General features: G+C 52.1%; 1 protein-coding gene across 5 annotated transcripts in view; it reads left to right on the top strand.

The window, feature by feature from the left end:
- The window catches only part of IL11RA (interleukin 11 receptor subunit alpha), a 97150-nt gene that overhangs the window by 49843 nt on the left and 34418 nt on the right, over positions 1-12889 (top strand). For 4 of the 5 annotated variants that reach the window (XM_066616124.1, XM_066616125.1, XM_066616127.1 and 1 more), the window contains one exon: positions 9563-9650. The gene's annotated coding sequence lies outside the window, so the exon portion shown is untranslated. Of the gene's footprint in view, positions 1-9341; positions 9423-9562; positions 9651-12889 lie in introns of those variants that run through there. The other variant, XM_066616126.1, reaches the window with a different exon arrangement.

Raw genomic sequence — 12889 nt, 5'->3', positions numbered from 1 at the left:
GGTGTGTGCCTTCCCAATGTGCCATGAAGTGAAAAAAGTTGAAAACCACTGATTTAGGGTGCAGTCCTAACCTCTTATGTCGGCAGTTCTGAGGTAAGGAAACAAATATTCCCTTACTTTGAGGAGGCCTCCATGAGTGACACCCAACTGCAGGATGCAGCACACATCCCATTGGCACCGGTATGCCAGTGCTGGAAAGCACTGACATAAGGGGTTAGGATTGCACCCTTAGAGTATCAACAAGTTTGTGGATCAGGGTGACCCAGACGATGTCATGGTTGTGGTCCTTTGGCAAAATCTTTCACCAAAGATTCCCAAGTAAACTGTAGAAAGACAAGTTGGTCTTCTAGGCATCTGCAACTGGTTAAAGGGCAGAAAGCAAAGGCAGGAATAAATGGAACCACTTACAGTACTATCCTGTGATGCACTTAGAATTTGCAGCCTAACAACCCAATCCTATGGGCAGGATGCCATGACAGGCCTCGTGGTCCATCATCACATCCCGCTGGCTCCTAGCACAGCAGCAGCTCTGGAGAACTGGTGCCAATACAAACGCCCAAGGGATGCACACGGGCACCACTCATCCACTCTGCCAATAAGTTGACGAAGGGAGGGTCAGGATTGGAATAGGGTGGGGAGTGAGCCAGGAACCAGAGGGGCTTGGAGGCAGCAGTGGCTGCCAAGATCCACTGCCCTCAGCCTGGGCCCAAAACACCCACTCCAGACATCTACCGGATTTGCTGCCATATATCAGAGGAGGCCCATTGGGGATCAGGGAGCAACAGACAAGGCAAGTAACACATTCCTGTACTCACCTTCCTGCTGCTGATCAGTCCCCAGCCAGCCCTTGGCATGCGGCAGAGGTGGTGCTGGTGCTGCTGTGCCACACAGGCTGAGGACAGGTTTGGGTCTTGAGCCTCTTTGTGGGGAATGTTGGTCGAGTGCACAGAAATGCCTCGTCTCGTGTAATTAGCCCCCACCCAAGAGCACCTCATGTGACCTGTGGTGAATTTTGTGAAATGCTCCTACGCTCCAGATTCTTAAGTGGTGCAGTTTTGTTTTGGCCGCAGTCCAGCATTTTGTGGAAATGGCTGCAGTGACTGCCTGGCAGCTTCATTGCATTTTGTGGTCTTCCAGGCCTAATGGTTGTCTGGCAGGAATAAAGTGAATTAGGATGTTATTAGGTAGCATATTATGAAAAACAGATTATTTTCTACTAAAGCTATTGCATCCTGTGGTGGTTGTCTCTTTTGGGGGTCTCGATTTTTGTGGGCCAGTCTCCTTTTGGTTGGCCACGTGCAGGGCCTGCTCTTGCTTGGGGTGACATGTCAAGTGCTGCCCCCTTACCTGGAGTTGTGCCAGACTCTGCTCCCCCTGCTCTCCAGTGTTCCAGTTCAGTATTCCCCTCCTCACTGCATTTCCTCTTCCTTTTCCAATCCAGGGAGTGGAGAGAGAAGGAAGGGTAATGGAGGCAAGTAGGTGGAAAGAGGTGGGTGCCCCCCCCCATTCTGCTGCCTGAGGTGACCAGTTCAGTTGGTCTCATGGATGAGCCGACCTCAACTACTTGTGTCCACAGGGGCCGCTGGGGACTACATTGACCGGCTTCCTGGGTTCATCTGCGGGAGTGGCGGGTGGGATGACTAAGAAAAAATGGTAGCTTCTTTTCTGGGGTTCTTCCAACACTTCCAGAAGTGTGTGGCAGCCATTTGGACAGGCCTACGGTTTTCAGAGCAACCAGCCACTTCCCTTCTGTCTCTACTGCTTTCATGAAACCTGCGCTGGGCCCCTTCTCTCCACTCCCAGGCCCCCTGGCGCACTGCAGGAGCTGGAAATGCCAGTGCCCCCCCACCAGCCCTGCCTCAAACAAGGCTTCCCTTTTATGATTTCTCTGTGCTTATGTTTTGCATCCCCCCTCCTTCCCTCCCTTCCCCACCTTTGCCATCTGGGTTTGATAGAATGCACACAGGCGCACACCCGGCGCCACCTGGCCAAGATTACTTTCCTCCCTTGGTTTGCAGATATATATATTTTTCTGCAGCTCTAATTGGCTGGACTTGAACCGCAGCCAAGGCAAATGCACCTGAGGGAGGCTTGTTTTACAGCCCCCCTCACAAGGGCCAGCTCGGAGCGCAGCATCTCTGCTGGTCGGGGCTGGGCAGGGCAGAACATTTGGCTCTTGTTTTGCTGACTGGACAGGGAGGAAAGAGAGGGGAAGGGGGTTCCAGCAGCCCTTCGCCAGCTGTGCCCCATGAAGGCTGTTCTGTGTTGGAGCCAGAGGCCAATGTTTCTGCATCTGGGGGCGGAGGGGGGGCAGTGTTGAACTGAAGTCCAAGTACTGAGCTGCAGACTGGGCCAAGAGAGGGTGCCAGCTATCTTGGAAGGGAGCTGCCCCCACACTCTTGATCATTTGGGGTCAGCTTCACTTCTGGAAGTCTCTGCTTGACTCAGTCTTCAGTACTAGTCTGTTCCCCCTCCTGTTCCTCCATGAGGATCCCCCATATTGCAAATCTCATTCGAGATGGAATCACCTAACTGTCATGAATATGTACAGTTTAGGCCTAGTAGCATTGCAAAGCCTGAACCAAGCTAAAACAGTAACACAGAAGTGGCTTGCATTTCCTAGCTGCTAGGAATTTACAACTCAATGGAAGGTGATTATGTAGCACCTGGCAGCCAGAAAGACGCCCATCAAGGATGGAATGCAGGCAGATCTCCAGGGGGGAGGGAAGAGCTGAGAGGGTGAGCTTCCAGCCCCACTTCTGGAGGACAGGGTCTTGGGTCTTTGTCTCTTGGTGAGAGAGGTGGTGGGTGCACATCCTGCCCCACCAGGACCATGTGGCCATAGGTAACTGGCCTGAGGATCTACAAAAGAAGCTGACCCAGGTGAGGGTTAGAGAATAATAGAGTTAGCCAGTTAGCTTTGTTGCTTTATGCTGATATGTTTCCTAGAAGTTTTTATGCCTCTAGCATTTGCTGCCTTTTGTAACTTTTTGTAACCCTATGTGTTTAATAAAGTAAAAAGCTTTATACCATGTTGGTTCATTGTCTGTTGGGGACAAAGGTTCAGAATCCTGCCTAGCCGTTCAGCAAGCTACCAAAAATCCTCATTGTGGACTAGAAACTTGAGGACTGAGATTTTAAGTAAAGAAAGTGCTCAGTGCCTACAAGGAATATAGTTAAGCCTAGAGGGTCTCGGTTTCCCTGGACTGAGGCACTGGCTCTTACAGGGTGGTGGCAGTACTGCCGAACAGGGATCTTTGAGGGCTCTAGGGTTCAGAACCTACAACTCTGAGCACCCAAAACCCTGGGAGTGAGACCAAGTGTATGACACTAACCACTTTTGTAATAAGTAGCAGTCGATCTGGGTTGATTGTTGAACTGATCATCTGAACACTTCCCAGTCCAAGTTGTGACTCATTTTGCCCAGAGGTGTCAGGTTGAGTGAGTTGTTGTGAGCCTTGCTGGGCTGCTTGGCAGAGAGGAGGTATTGCGTTCTTCCTGGCCTTTGGCGCGGCTCATGTCCGGTTAAAAGAGCCAAACTGCAACAAGTCACACATCCCAACTATTTTCAGGATTAACCCTGCTCCCTGCCATGCGAAACTCCCACGGATGAGGAAAGGTCTTGCCACACTTGTGAAGGTCCCGGGGCTCAGGTCTGGATGAACTTCTGAAAGAGGATTTGCTACTTGCTCAGATGCAGATTCTGGGTTCAGAAATCTCTCACTCTGCCACCAAGGACGTTTCGAGACCTCATCCCATTGCCCTCTGGACACCATAAGACCACAGCACCAAGCAGGAGTCTTCTAGTACCTCTTTCTAGAACCTTCCTCTAGAAAGGACTGGCACCATTGCAATACAATACCACTGAGCCCAGGCAGTCCAAAAGAGTACTACAGTTGATTGCCCTGAAGGCCACTGAAGTGTCCAGCAGAGGCAGGAGAGATGCACTCTCCTTGTCCAGGTTCTGGCATAGGTCACCTTCCAGGTTGACCACAGCTCTTTCCATCCCAAGTCCTGGCTGGAACTCAGATTGAAATGAGTCCAGATATAATCCATGTAATCCAGAAATCCCTAGAACTGAGTTGCCACCACCCACCTGAGCTCCTTGCCTAAATATGGAAGCATTGAGATTGACCAGGGGTTATTCAGCACACTGGGATCCAGGGAGGATTATTTCAAAAGACGATGACCCATTTCGTTTTAAAGTGAGAGAGTTCCACACTGGCCCTGAGTGACGTGTGTTCCCTTGGCCAAGCCCTGGGCCCATGCAGCATTTCTGAGTCAAGATGGCAAGGGTCAAGTCTGCATGTGGATGACCTCACCCCTCCAAGAATCTGTTCCACATCCCCAGGCTGCTCAAGGTGAAAATAGGCTGCAACAATAGGACAAGCAGTCACAGAGGGGACACCTTCAGGCACTTCCATTGTGGAGTCCAGGTCAAGATGGGTGCAAGCCATGGGCAGCCCCTGCGGCAATGCAGCTATGCCAGTGTAGCACACTGTATCCCACAGAGGAGTTTCAGTCTCTCGTGGCCTCCCTGAGTTCTGGGAGCATTTGTTCCCTTGCTTTGGGGTAAGGCCAACCCAGCCTGCTGGATCCGCTTGGACCTGACGCAGACCTATTTGACCTATATCACTGACACAGATCCACGTGAACCTGACTCAGAGGCCCAGAAAGAGGAGAGAATATTGGCGGGCACCACTGCCACCCATATTGCCCCCTTCCTGGCCGTGCTCCACCCTGCTTCCTGCCCCACCCTGCCCCTCCCACCTCCCTCCCAGCCCATGCACTAACTTAGCAGCACTGCCAGTATTGTCATGGAAACAGGTTCCTGGGCACGTCCTGCCCAGGGCTCCTGCCTCCTGTTCCACTGTGGAAGCCCCATTGCTGGCACAAAGGGAGAGGCACTGCCTCCTGGTTTCTGCAGGCACCCCCTTTGACACGTCCACATACAGAGGCTGCTCTTTCTCCCTCTTCAGCACCTTGGGTCCGTATTGGCAGTATGCAGAATAGGACCCGAGAGACAAGAGGAGTCTTGAGTCGTGTGGCTGTGTGCCTGCTGCACTCACCGCGGCCTCTGTCTGCACAGCAGCTGGTGATTTGGGCAAGTGGCTCTTCCTCCCCCGTCTTCCACAGGTGCACCTGTCCTTGCAGCAAGAGCTTCGCCCTCTTTCCTTCATCACACTGCTGTGTGCTGCATTTATTTCCTCTGCAGTAACCTGCCTCAGAAGCAGAAGGGCCTGTGGGCAAACCGAGCCTCGTGCTTCGTTTTGGGGGGAAAAGAAACAGTATTTCCTAGAACTGTGGGAAGCGGCTGTAGTTCAGCCCCTGCTGTGCATCCAGAAGATCCTTCCTGGTTCAGTCCCTGACAAAGGAGGAACGTGGGACAGACCTTCTGCTGAGTCAGACCATCAGCCCCTCTCCTCACTCAGCACTGTTGGACACTGACTGACAGCAGCTCTCCAGGGCTCCAGAGAGGAATGCTCCTCTGCCCTCCCTGGGCCTTCACCTGGGCCCTGAGCCACAGCCCCTCCCAGACCTTTAGGCAGACCCAGGAGAGGCTCCAGCCCGAAACCCCAGAGAGCTGCTGCCCATCAGTGCAGACAGTGCTGACCTCAACCAGCTCGCGGTAGGAGTCTGTGTCAAAGTACACCTGAGCTGACCCGTGTTGTCCTGTGCTCAGAGGCCTGCCTTCCTTCCCAAGTGCCAGCTGTGTCCTTGGGGCTCCAGGGGGCTTTCTCCCACTCTCAAGAGCACATGGACTCCTCTGTGTGTGTGTGTGTCTTTCATGGCTCAGGTGTTGCATGCTGTTGACACCCCCATCTTTCACCTGGCAAAGTAGATGGCTGTTTCTGGGAGTGCCTGACTCCCTTCTGCCATTCAGTCCTTCAGGAGGTGTGTTGTTGATGCCATGTGGCTGGAATGTCATGCCTGAAGTGGAGTTATTTGCTGCTTTGTTTCTGGCATGAGGTGCTGTGGGGGTGGCCTGTGATGTGAGCAGGGTCAGAACCAAGACACAGGATGTGATTGAAGGCTGAGAATGGAGCGGAGGGCGTCTCTGCCCCTCTCTTGCACCTTTCAAACTCCCCAACTGTAACTTGAGCGCCGCCTGGCTGGTTTTTTTCCCTGGAGCCAAGAGGTTCCCTCCCAGGTGGCAGGTGCCCTCCTTTGGGGATTGTTTGCCAGGCCAAATGCCAGGTGCACCTGGACTGGCAAGGAGACCAAAAGAAGTCTTGCTTTGGAAGTAGGCCTTCTCTGACTGGCTGCAGAGGTCTGTTCTGTATGGCTGGAGTGTGGCTTTCCCAGCCCAGCAAGGGAAGGAACATGGGAGGGTGGGCTGTTTGCTTTGGAACCGGCCTACTAGCTGACCCAAGCACCTCCGTGCCTGGGAGGAGTGCCGGGCCCTGCCCTGCCCTGAGCCAGAAGGGTTTGTCCTCCAAAGCACAGCTACAGAGCTACGGAGTGGGGAGGAGGCTGCAAGGGGGAGGGAAGGGGAGAGAAGCCATGGGGGGATCCAGGTGCCGTGCATCAGTGGAGGCTCTGAAAGGATTTGGATCACATTTTTGCTGATGCCAGGAGGAAGGGCAAGGAGTGACAGCAGGATTGGGGCCCCTCCCACCTTGCCACCAAACCCAATTCCTTGGAACTGGAACCCTGCTACCTAGAGTACCTCCAAACGATCTGTGTTAAGGAAACTCTGCTTATGGCATGCCCAGTTCCGAATAGGTTGTGGGGATAGGCGAAGGGAGGCTGGAGTCTTGTTGCCTTCTTTTTGAGGCTAAGCTTGTGTCCCAGAGAGGGGCCTTTCCATGCTCTCCCAGGTTCACTGAGCCGCTCTTCCGTGAGCACTTCCCATGCACCCAGAGGAATGTCTAGCGGGGAGGGCCAAATGTTTTCTCTGCTGCAGGCTCTTTCAGGCTCACCCTCCCGCAATCTGGAAAATATTTTATGATCTTTGATAGGTGGAATATGTGTGACTGCGCATCTTGAAGTGCAACAAACAAACAAAGAAGTATTTCCAGGTGCCACTCACCATGTTGGCCTTGTTCCCTGCCTCTTCGGCCTTCCTTTTCTATATCTGGCAACAGGCACTGTCACCTTCCTCACTCATCTTTTCTCTGTTGCAAAACCTGTCTGGGTCTTTCAGGCTTTCCCTATAGATTTCATTAGTACCATCTGTTATCTTTGTCGCTCCCAGTCAGTCCTTCTTTATTTGACAGCATCCAGATTCGAGTTGAGGCCTTTCTAGAGTATCAGGAATGGTCCACCCACCCTCCTTCCTCTTAGAAATGATGTTTCTAGGAATATAATTTAAAATGGTGTTTGCCATATTTGCTGCAGTGTCACAGTTGTGGTTCAAGCTCAGCTTGTCATCCACAAGAACTGCTAAACCAAGGTTCATGATCAATCGAACCAGTTCTCAAGGAGTTGTCATCTGATCTGTGCCGTTGTGTCTAATCACTCTGCCTGGCTGTCACATCCTCCTTGCAGCTGCTATATTTTATTGTAATATTTGGTACCAGGATGATAATTATTCCAGGGTTATATTATAATATTTTATGGCATATTTATGTCAAAATATTTTATTTTATAATATATTATAGTATGGGCAGGAGGTCTGGTCTAGAGGGCAGGAGGTCTGGTCTAGAGGGTAGAGCCTCCGTTTGCCTGAAGATAACATCCGCAGGTCGCCAGTTTGACCTTGAAGCAGCTGACAAGCTGAGCAGAGTTATTCCATCTGCTCTGAGCGTGGGAGGATGGAGGCCAGAATGTGAAACCAGATCAGAAAGAAACATCTGAATTGTTGTGGTTCTTGAAAGGTAGAACCTTCTTTCAACTGTAAAAATCCCTACGGGGATTTAAATAGCCTGCCTATGTAAACCGCCTTGAATAAAGTCTGAGGAGAAATCTGACGACCAAGAAATGTGGTATATAAATACCTGTATTATTATTATTATATTTGGTATCCTACCATAAGGAAATGTCCCTATAACTATCCGCAGGGATGGGAGAACCCAGCGTGGCACAACTCAAGTTGAGTCTAGAGTCTCTGGCCCTCACGACTCAACTCGAAAATGAATCATAATGGGAGCACTTTCCGAGTCGCCAAGTCACCCTTTGGCAACTCTAAAGGACTTAAGTTGAGTTCGCCCCCTTTAAAAAGCCTGCTGCAGCTCCACAGAGGGAAATGGATGGGGCTACTGCTGGGGTGGGTGTGTGTGTGTGTCAGAGTTCACTTTAAACACTCCTGTGACATCCTCACCCATTGTAAACAGGAAGAGAGGGGTGAGAGGGACTATGAGAGAGCTGGGACAGAAGCGGCCAGAGGGAGGAGGATCCCTGCCTCCTCTCCCTCCCTGGGCTTCTGCAGCCTACCTCAGCCAAAGAAAATACCAGACTGCCCATTCTTTGTCCATCGAAGGCCCATCTTGCCTCCCATCCTCCCCCCCATGCAAAAGCAAACATTAACCCTTCCCTGCCTCCTGGCTGGAACTTCCCTGCTACTCACCCAGTTTGAATGATGGCCCCACAAGGTTTTTCACACCACGAAAGCATGCCCAGACAGAGGCAGACTTGAGTCTGCATGTGTGGGGCCAGTGCTGATTCACAGGGGCCCTGACTCAAGTGTTTTTCTGAGTCTTCCACACATGGGACTCACAAGTCCACGAGTCAGCGAAAAACGCACATTTTTGCGACTTGAGTTCGAGTCGAGTTCCCAACCCTGACTAACAGGAGGAACGGAGAGAGTTGCTGTAGCAGTGACAGATGGGGGGAGAGGCAGGAAATTGGAAGGGCCTGTTGGTTGGCCAGTAACAGGGTAGCAGCCAAAACTGTTCTCAGGCCTGCTGTTGCCACCTAGTCCTCCCTCATCCATCTCCATTTGTTCTTAGAAACGTGTTCCTCTTTGGGCCAGGCAGCAGGGATTGCTTGCTACGGAGGAGTTCCACCTCACCTGCTGCTGAGAGAGGGCCGCCTGGTTCCCCAGAGGACTTCTCTCCCCTCTTCCAGAGACCCACGACCCAAGGGGCAGAGGCTCGCTCTACTCCAGCAAGTTGGCTGGGCCCAGCCAGCTTGGCTGTTGCCCTGGCCCTGTTGCCCATGTGCTCCTTCCCCATCCCTGGAAAAGGTCTCTGTGCCAGCCAAGAGCTGAGCCCCGGGCTTTGCTCTTGATAGGTAGCGCCTGCTGCAATCGGACCCTGCCCCTTGCCTCTCCAGTGGCCGCTGCGAGTTTTACGAGCGCCTTGCTTTTGACATTATTTTTAGGAATTTCTCCAGCGTGCTGCGGCTGGGCGTGGGGGGAGGGGGCGCTTTTCCTTTCCTCCCAGGCAGGCAGGCAGGAGCCGCTGGCTGCGCTTTGGCTGCTGTTCTGCTCGTTAACAGAGCAGTTGCTGTTTGACGGCTGCCAGAGCCTCGGGTTACCGGTGTGCGAGGGGCTCTGGCTGGGTGCGAGGGGGAGGGCCGAAAGAGTGGGGGGATTTGGTGGGGGGCGGGTTGAGCCTCCCACTGCAGCCAGCATAGCATTAAGAAGAGCCCCCCTCCCCCCCCTTCTTTTTTGTTCCAGAGTTTTTGTGATCTGGCAGCAGAGGGGCCATGGGGAACAGCCGAGGCAGCAGCAGCAGAAGCCGGAGCTGGAGCAGCAGAACTTGAAGGTAGGCTGCAGGGGACACTCCTGGGGAAAGAAGGGACCCACGGCTGGCATCTGTGGGCACTGGGTGACGGGTTCAGAGCTTGAGGTTCTGTGCAGCTGCATCACTCATAAGGCACCAGAAGTGCTGTGGATCCTGCCTTGGTGTCCACCCCGTTTCTGGAATTGGATGCCTGAAGGAGACTTTGGTGCTTGAGTCTGTGGCTGTCACGGCCACATCACGGGGCACAGACTCCAGACACCGACTCTGGGGAGGCTGAAGGACGTGATTCTCCAGCAAATCCAGCGCAACCAGGGAGCTGGGCTGTTCCAGAGGCAACCTAGCACGTCTCTGAGTCACAGTCTGCTGAGTCAGAACTCCAGGACCCCGAGTCAGTGTGATCCACGCCACATGCACTCTGCTGTGTCTGAGTCAGTGTTGCTGAACGTGCACTCCGGATTAGCCGAGTTCAAAGAGTTTTGCGTGGCTGGAGTGTCGCACTTAGGGCTGCTGTTAATCAGTTGCACAGCATTTTCAGGCACATAGTTCCTTCTCTTCGTATTCTGGGTTTTCCTGCTAGTGACCCCGTGAAACTGCAGCAGGTTCCCTCTTTGACACAGCCGTGTGGCTCCTGAAAAAGGAGGTCTGGGGATTTCCCTTTCTTCCCGCAAAACAAGCTCCCACATACTGGGCCATGGTGCTGGTGGCTTCCTTCCTTCCTTCCTGTGGGGATTGCTCTAAACTTGGTCTGAAGGTCTGAATCAGAGGTTTCTCTCAATCTGCCATGGGGTGTCAGCAGCCCAGGCAAGCCAGTGGGAATGCAGTAGCAGCCCCTTCAGTCAAACCGATCTCAGCCAAATCTCCAAGGACATCCAGATCTCCCCTTGAATGGTCCTCTAAGCAGGCAGGGAGGGTGTGTCAAAAGGCATAAAACAGGTCCTCTATGTTAATGGAGCTCTCTCTTAATTGATCAGAACCATTATAATTGTCTTTGGGAACCCAAAAGAATCCAAAAGAAAGTTGCCAGGTTAGGACCAATTTGGTTTTTGCTGCATAACTAGATTCTTAAGTGACCATTTTGTGTTTTTTTTTTTATTTTTAATCTCCTCTCTGAGTCTCTGGGGTGGAGTGAACTACGTATAACCAAGATTACTGAAATTACTGCCCCTTTATTAACCTCTCATTTACCAAGTAGGTGACCTTGGGGCTGTTCTGATTGTCCAGTTCCTGTTTGGAATCACAGCAGTGTATCAGTGAGTCAGAGGCCGACCAGAGATGTTTTCCTTTCCTTGATATACTTCCGGCTCTGTGACCCATGCCAGTCCAAGTTGACTGTGCAGTGACTGGTGCTAACTTGGCTTTTCTCCTCTGAAGAGCCAGAGGGCAAATCCCAGAGGAGCTGTGTCATTGTGTCTCTGTGTCATTGTCAGCTCAGCGCTCTTGATGTCTAAAATAGCCAGAAATCAAGAGCTGATTAATTGAGCTTGAACCCGAGATATGGCAGTCCAGGGAGCCCCTGAAGCAACGACTTCCATGGTAGGGGCCCAATGGGTGAGGAACCATGTGGAGGGCACGTCTGACAACCTTTGAGTTCCTCCACTCCAAGCAATGAGGTCCTTCTTGAGAATGGGAAGGAGGGAGGGAAGGTGAATGAAGGAAATGATTTGTTTGCTTATATTCCATAAATATATTCCATAAATCATGGAAATGATTTATGGCCTTATATTTATAGCCTTCCTTTCATCATCATTAGTCTTGAGGTGGCTAAAACAATGCAAAAATCTAAGAAAATCACAGCAGGAGCCACAGTGTCTACATGGTCCTGCCCGTGAAAGGGGAGGGGGCATTTAGGGGCTGCTGCAGCATGCTAGTCACCCATTCTCTTGACCAGACATTGGATTAATGCCAGGAGGCTTAGTGTGGAGGCCCAGGAGTCAAGCCACAGGCTCCAATTCTGGATACTTGGGGAGTCTTGTCCTGACCTGCAAGTTACCTTGCAGTGAGTGCCCAGATCAATCACAGGCAGTTGTAACCATCAGTTGCCCTTCAGGTCAGAGGGAGAGGTGGAGGGGCTGAAGCGGAGCACTGTCAGGACCTGCACTCACCTCCTTTGCAATGAGCCTTTGCGCCATGTTGCCCCACATGGTTTCTCCACTTGAATTCAGCAAGACTGCTTCTTGCTCTGTATAGTGCAAGCCCTCCCCCACCCGAGAGTGCTGATTTGGTGTGCCCCTGCTTCTTCCCCTTCAGTGTCACCTGCAGAATTATCACTGTTCTTGAGGCTTGACTTTGCATGTATCCATCACCCTTATATGGGAACTGCAAAAACACTACAGTTCCATTCTAAAAAGATAATTGTCTATGGAGTGGTGGGATGAAACCTGTCAGAAAGCACTTGCCCCTGAGATCTGCTGCAGCTCAGAACTGATAGGGAGGCATTTCTGTGCATGCTCAGAGGTCCTTGTGAACAAACAAAAGCATGTACTTCACTCACTTCAGGACTGAGCCGGGAGCCCGGATAGGGTCTGGCTGAGCCTTTGGTGTAGGAAAAAGGCAAAGAGTTAGAGTTTTAAAATATAGATTTCAGGGTTGAAATAACATTCCATTTCAATGGTTTTATGTTTCTTCTTGTTTATTGCCTTCCCTGAGCCTTTGGACCAGGGCAGACAATAAATGCATCACCCAGTGAGCCAGGAGCAAGCTCAGCCAGCACCAGAAGATCCAGGGCTGGCCAGTGCCCGTTGGACAGCTTCCACTCCAGGAAACAGAGAGAGCCAGTCTAGCAGGAGAGGCAGTCGTGCTGCCAGCGAGGCTTGTGGGCATTGAGCTTGCGGGGGCAGGGCGTTATAGGCATATTGGAAGAGCATATGCTTGACTTGCACAAGCCCTGGGACCGTCAGTGGTGGCATCTTTTGCTGAGAAGAGTCTTGGGCAGCAGGATGGGGAGCGTTTGCCTGCGCCCTGGGTTCACTCACCTCAGAGGAGTTTGCTCAGGAGCTGAGTTGAAGAAGGATAGGTCCCTGTTGGCCCTACTCCCAACTCTTCAGTGCTGAGGTCCGCCACTTAAGAAATGCTCTCTGTTTTTGGAGGCATGAGCCCAGCAGCGCTTCCTTCTGCTGGAGAACACTTTCTTCTTCACTAACTGAGCAAAATGGCTCCTGGGCCCCAGGAGTGCTTGGCTGCCTCCAGTAAGACAGTATGGCCACTGAGGAGCACCAGGCCACTGTCTGTGCCACCCTCCTGCTCGTGGATCCTGGGAAGCC

The sequence above is a fragment of the Tiliqua scincoides genome, chromosome 2, assembly GCF_035046505.1.
Source record: "Tiliqua scincoides isolate rTilSci1 chromosome 2, rTilSci1.hap2, whole genome shotgun sequence".
In the NCBI taxonomy this organism is placed as follows: domain Eukaryota; kingdom Metazoa; phylum Chordata; class Lepidosauria; order Squamata; family Scincidae; genus Tiliqua; species Tiliqua scincoides.
This window is presented reverse-complemented; position numbering and strand designations above follow the sequence as displayed.